Raw genomic sequence first — 7456 nt, 5'->3', positions numbered from 1 at the left:
GGGTTAATATCAAATTAGTACATACAGTAATACTGATCAACTGGAGATAATATCGTTCTGTTTCCTTTGCATTGCATTTTGTTGGGATGCTTCAGGCTCTTGTTTTGACTTATTTATATATGACATCAATGTGAACTATTCTCATCCTACTAGTTTTCAAAAATATTTCTCTTTAAAATAAAATTTGTCTGAAAGTGAGTGGTTTCCTTCTCGATAACCACCTACCATTACCCAACCTCCCCATAATGCTCAGCTTCTAGCAATGACTACTCTGTATTCCACTTGACTTTTTATTTTTTCTTTTGAATTAATTGATTTTATTAGTACATTTTAGATATATGTAATGATCACTTTCTTTTTGTTTTTTTTTCTTTTTTTTTTTTTGGTTTTTCTCCGGTACTGGGAACTGAACTCATGACCTTGCGCTTGCGAGGCAGGCGCTTTGCCGCTGAGCTAAATCCCCAGCCCCGATCACTTTCATCATAGGGAATTTTGTACATGTTATATTTTTAAGACACTGTGCATTATTATCTTTCAAGTAGTTACTTAGAATACAAGATATGGACATAAAAGTTCTACAAATGATAACAGCATTTCTTTTTGATGAAGTGGGAGAAATTAGTAGTATAGTTATCTTATATTTTTTTCCATTTCCCTTCCTTTCTTTCCCCTTTCCCCCAACCTAGTTCCTCTTTCCTTTTGAACAATTTCTTCTCGTTTTAAATAACTATTGTACATCATAATTCTTATTTACTCTTTCAGGGAGACAATATGATGTTTATACATGTAAGTCTGACTTATTTCACTTATGACTGTGGTCTCAGTTTGCATCCATTTACTGATAAATGTTTCAAGTTTATATTTTTTATAGTTGAGTAGTAGTCCACTGTACAAAAAGACCACATTTTTAATACATTCCTTGGCTATTGGGCATTATTATTCTCTTTTTTTCTCATTCCTTTTCTTCCCATCAACTCATGCTTCCTTCCTTATTGACAAAGGCTTTATTTCAATTTTTTCTTTTTTTTCTCTTTTTCCTTCCTTCCTCTTCCCATTTGAACATTTTCTTCCTATTTCATAATAGCTAGTATACATTTCTGTCTGTATTTACACTTTCATTTTTTCACATCAGAGAAACCGTGCAATATTTGAACATGGCTGTCTGATTTCTTTCACTTAAGAGTATGGTCTCGAGATGCACCCATTTACCAGAAATCTTTCAAGTTTATCCTTCTTTAGGGCAGAGTAGTACAAAACTACATCTTCTTTGTTCATTCACCAGTTAATGGGCATTTGGTTTGTTTCCAAGACTTAAGTACTACACACTGTGCTGTTATAAACCTAAGTGCATATATATCACTGTGGTATAACGTTTTCAATTATTTTGGCAAGATACCAAGAAGGGGAAGAAGAAATAGAAAGATAATTTTACAATAAAACAAGAAGGGGAATAGCTGGGTCAAATGAAACCTCTAGTTTTAGTTTTTTGAGGAATCTCCACACTGCCTTCCACAGTGGTTGCACCAATCTACATGTCCAGAACCAGTGAAGAAGTGTTACTTTTTCCTCACAGCCCCACCAGCAATTGTTATTGATGGATTTCTTGAGAATAGCTATTCTTTATGGAATGAGATGAAATCTCAGTGTTGTTTTAATTTGCATCTCTCAAATTACCTTTCTGCTCTGTGCTGAATGTATTGGATACTGTGTTCAGCATGAGGAATGTGGTGGGATTGACAGTGTGCCTAAGGTGGCTAAGGAGGTATTTACATTGCTCTGTCCTGACATACTGCCTCATGCAAATGGCATACCAGGCTATCCAGCTGGAAGATGATAAAACTTGTAAAGGTGAAGCCATTTGCCCCAGAAAAGCCACCCTCACCAGACAGCACTCACATATAGTGCTGACTTTTGGAAAGTCAATGATGATAGACAAAGCCTCTCCAACTGACTTACAGCTGACTGCAGATACCTAAGGAAGCAATCAGTTTTGAACAACTGTTCACAGTGTAGTCTCATTAATAATACAGGCAATGTATTATACTATTGGCTTTAGGTATAATTACACTTTCAATGGTAACTAGTAAATTACCAAAAGGAATAGAACTGAAGGCAATTATCATTCTGAGTGACTTGGTGATTTTTCTGATAATTAAAGAACATCTTACAGTAAATCTGATTTTGATGTTTATTTGATGTAACTCTATTTGAAAATGATTATCTGGAAATTCATTCCAGGCAAAAGAATTTGGATGCTTGTGTAGGAAGGCTCATGATTTAAGAGACATGACTGTGAAGTAATGAAAGCTGTCATGTACCATGTTATCATGAAGATCGAAAGGATTTCTGAGCATGAAGCACATACATACTGTACAATATTGCCAGTTTTCTATCAGTATCCCTCTGGTGGTTGTGAAAAAATTCAGAAAGGGGGGAACACTTCATGTAAACCGGTGAAAGGATTCAAGAAGAAATAGAAAGATAATTTTACAATAAAACATGAAATTTTTCAGTAAATCATCAATGATGAAACCCTCTTACACATCTTGCACACCAAACGGATTATATTTACAGATGAAAAAAGGTACATTTTCAAAATATGATATATAAGGCAGATGTTTACCGTATCATATTTAAATTCTCTTAAATAAGACTAATTTATTCAATCAATTTAAATTTATGTTTCTATGTAGACTTCTTTTGGAGACTTGTATTTGATAAGATTTTGCCAGTGACTACTTAGGTTCTGCCACTTGGATTTTACTTTAGTACATGGTGATACACATGGGAGTAGTTATAGTTTTTGGCATGTGGAAAGGTAGTTTTACCAGCACAATTTATTAAAGAGATTGCCTTTTTCCAGTGAACATGTTTGGCCGCTATATCAAGGATGAGGTGTGGTGGAAAGTGTTTGGAGTTGTGTCTGCATCTTCTCCTCTGCTGTACTGACCCTAGGTCTGCTTTTCTGTCAGCACTATACTAACTTTATGACAGTAGGTGTGAAGTATAATTTCAAGTCAGGTAGGGTTATGTCCTATCTGAATTTTTGCCCAGGATTGCTTTTATAATTGGCGGCCTTTTCTAGTTCCAAATGACATTTTGGAATGTTTTCTCTAGTTCTACGAGTTATAGGTATGGAGTTCACATCTAACACTGTCCAGGGTTAACAGATCCCTGAACTAGGTGCCCACAGATGTATAGGAAAAGTAAGAAAAACATCAAACCAAGAGAGCCAAAATTCTGTGATCAGGTGCTAGCTGCCTGTAGGACTGACTGATTCCTGATTACCATCTTCAGTAACCTTTTATCAGAATCCACCCAGAAGGCAGCAGAGGAATTCGAGAATATCAACTGTTTTAGCAAGGACAATACAACTCAATTGTCATAGGAATGTGGCCTGACCAGAAAGCCATCATGTTATCTTCCTTCACCCATCTCCCAGCAAAGCATCTAGTATTGATCTCCAGGGCTTGAAATGCTTATGCTAGACTTCCTCCAGAACCCAACAATCATGGGTTCATCAGGCCTCATGCAATACACAAAATAGTAACTAAAGACTGTCCTTCTCCACATTATGCTAATAGTGTTTTTTTTGAAATTACATCCAATCTGTATAACAGTTTTGGGAGTATGGCCATTTTCAATACGTTGGTTCTTAGTTTAGGTGAGCAACAACTTCCAACCCAGACTGATGTATCATGCAAAACTATCTTTCTAAGTACATGGAGAAATACATTATTTCCATGTTGAAGAATAACTGAAGACATTCCTGAATGAAAAAGCATCCCCACAAAGTGTGCTAAAATGTATTCTAGAAAGATAAAAATGACCACAATTTGAAGAAGAAAATTCAAAGGGAACCACCAAGCCGAGTGACCAAGGAAAAAAGGAGGAATGAACAGCAGGAAAATAACATGACAAAGACTAGCAAATACATATCAGTTATAACCATTAATGTAAACAGTCTCAATTCATCAATCAAAGGAAACTGACTGGCAGAGTGGATAAGGAATAAATTACAACAATGTGCTGTATACAAGAAACACATTTAACTCAAAAGGAAACTCATAGATTGAAAATCAAAGGATAGAAAACAATACCCCATGCAACAGGAATCCAGAAAAAAGCAGGCATAGGTATTCTGTTTGCAGACAATGTGAACTTCAAAAGAAGAAGGATCAAAAGAGATAAAGATCGCTACATACTTGTTACATGAAAACTACAACAGGAAGAGATGACAATCATAATATATATTCACCAAACACAGGGTCACCCAACTATATAAGAGGAATTTTACCAGACTTGAAAAACCAAATAAGCAGTCACACAATCATAACATGGAATTTCAAACACAATTGTCACAAAGAGGTAGATCACCTAGACAAAAAAATCAGCAAAGAATAACAGAACTAAACCAAACTTATGAAGAAATGAACTTAGAACTTTACAGTGTTCTACCCAACATCAGAATACACATTCTTCACAGCTACACATGGGACATTCTCTAAAAGAGACCATACTGTAGCCCATAAAGCATGCTTAATTAAATGGAAAGAATTGAAATTAACCTATGCATATCATCTGATCATAGTGCAAAGAAATAGGAAATCAATGACAAATGGAGCAACAAAAACCCCATAAACACATGGGAATTAAATAGTACCCTCCTGAAGAACCAGTGGGTCACAGATGAAATCAAAAAAGAAATTAAACAATATTCATAATCAAACAAAAATGTAGATACAAATTACAGGAACCTGTGGGACACAAGGAAAGCAGTCCTCAGAGCAAAATTTATAGCTGTGAAGTCCCACCTCAGGAAATCAAAATGAGCACAAATAAAAAATCTTATATTACACCTCAGGCTTCTAGAAAAAGAAGAGCAAGTCAAGCCAAAAGCCCAAAGAAGGCAGGAAATTAAAAGGCTCAGGGAAGAAATTAATGCAATGGAGACTAAAAAAACAACACAAAGGATTAATGAATCAAAGAGCTGCCTCTTTAAAAGAATAAATGGAATAGATAAAGCCCTAGCCAACCTTATCAAAAAAAAAAAAAAAGGAAAAAACTGAAATACATGCAATAAGAAATGAAAGGAATGAAATCACTACAGATCCTGTACAAATTCAGAAGATGATCAATACCTACTTTGAAAATCTTTACTCCCATAGGATGGAAAATGTAGAGAAAATGGACAGGTTCCTAGATACATATGAATTACCAAGCTGAATGAAGAAGATATAAAATACTGAATAACTCAATATCAATCTATGAAATTAAAAATGAACTAAAATTTACCAACAAAGAAAAGTCCAGGTCCTGAGTGATTTACTGATAAATTCTACAAGAAATTCAGAGCAGATTTAATGGCAATTCTTCTCAAAATCTGTAATGAAATGAAAGGGAAGAAATTTTCCACAACTCATTCCAAGAGTCAAGTATTAGCCTGATACCAAAACCAGAGAAAGACCCAACCAAAAAAGAGAACTACAGAACAATCTCCCTAATGAATATAGATACAAAAATTCTCAATAAAATACTAGCAAACAGAATGCAGCAAAACATCAAGAAGATTGTACACCATGACAAATTCAGACTGATCCCAGGAATGTAGGAGTGGTTCAGTATACACAAAGCAATCAATATAATACACCATATCAATAGTGAAAAAGGCAAAAATCACTGATCATTTCAACAGATGCAGGAAAAGCTTTTGATAAAATCTAACACTCATTCGTGATAAAAAAATCACTACAGAAAATAGTAATAGATGGTCTTTACCTCATTCTGATAAAAGCCATTTAAGACGACTCAACATCCAATATGATACTACTTGGACAAAAATTGAAAGCTTTCACTTTAAATTCAGAAATAAGACAAGAATGTCCATTTTCACTACTCGTATTCAATATAGTTCTGGAAATATTATGCAGAGCAATTAGACAAGAGAGAGAAATAAAATAATAAGGATAGGAAAGAACAAAGTGAAATTATCATTATTCATAGATGACATGATACTCTGCATAGTGGACCCCAAAACTCCACCAAAAGGCTTATAGATTTAATAACCAAATTCATTAGCAGTGCTAGACATAAAGTCAACACTCAAAAATCAATAGCATTCCTGTACACAAACAAAAACCAGACTGAGAGAGAAATTAGTGAAACCACAACTTTCATAATAACATCTAAAAAGTGAAATACTTAGGAATCAATCTAACAAAAGAAATAGATCTCTATAGTGAAAATTACAGTACACTGAAGAAAGAAATTGAGGAAGATTTCAGAAAATGGAAAGATATTCATTGCTCATGAATAGGAAGAACCAACATTGTGAAAATGGCCATACTCCCATAATTGTTGTACAGATTCAATCCCAATTAAAATACCATTAGTATGCCTCACAGACCTAGAGAAAACATTCCTAATATTCACCTGGAACCAGAGAAGACCTACGATAGCAAAAGCAATCTTGGGCAACAAAGGACATTCAGGAGGCATCAAAATCCCTGACTTGAAATTATACTACAAAGTTGCTGTGATTATATCAGCATGGTACTGGCAAAAAAAATAGACATGAAGATCAATGGAACAAAGTACAAGAGGCAGACACAATTCCAAACACACTCAGCTACCTTATTTTTGACAAAGGGGCCAAACATGTTCACTGGAAGATAGATAGCCTCTTTACTAAATGGTGCTGGAAAAACTGGCTCTCCACATGCCAAAGGCTAAAGTGAGACCCATGTCTATCACCACACACTGAACAAAGGCAAAATGGATGAGAGATCTAACTATTAAAACAGAAACACTAAAACCACTGGAAGAGAAAGTAGGTAGAAATCTTGAAGATATAGGGGTAGGCAAAGAGTTCATTAGGAAAAACTAAACTGCATGAGAAATACTTCAAATAATCAACTGGGATCTCATCTTATTGAAAAGTTTTTGCAGATCTAAAGAAATCACCAAAAGCATAAAAAGAAAACTCACAAATTGGAAAAGAATTTAGCCAACTGTCCCTCAGACAAAGGAATATTATCTAGAATGAATAAAGAATTTTAAAAAATAGGCCCCCTAAATTCAAAATCCAGTCCAAAAATGGGCATCTGAGATGAATACACACTTCTCACATGAACAAATACTAATGGTAAATAAATATATGAAAAAATGTTCAACATCATTGTTCATTGGAGAAATGCAATTTAAGACAACTCTGAGATTTCATCTCACCCCACAAAGAATGGCTATCATCAAGAAATCAATCAATAACAAATGTTGGAGAGGCTTTGGGGAAAAAGGAACACTTGTCCACTACTGGTGGGAGTGTAGATCTGTGGAAATAAATATACAGATTCCTCACAAAACTAGGATTAGAAGTCCCACTTAAGCCAGCTATTCCCCTTGTGTGCATTTTCCCAGAAGAATTAAAAACATCCTACCACAGTGATATATGTGCACC

The sequence above is a fragment of the Chinchilla lanigera genome, unplaced genomic scaffold (assembly GCF_000276665.1).
Source record: "Chinchilla lanigera isolate Chin_1 unplaced genomic scaffold, ChiLan1.0 scaffold00225, whole genome shotgun sequence".
Classification (NCBI taxonomy): Eukaryota; Metazoa; Chordata; class Mammalia; order Rodentia; family Chinchillidae; genus Chinchilla; species Chinchilla lanigera.
Note: the sequence above shows the minus strand (reverse complement) of the source record.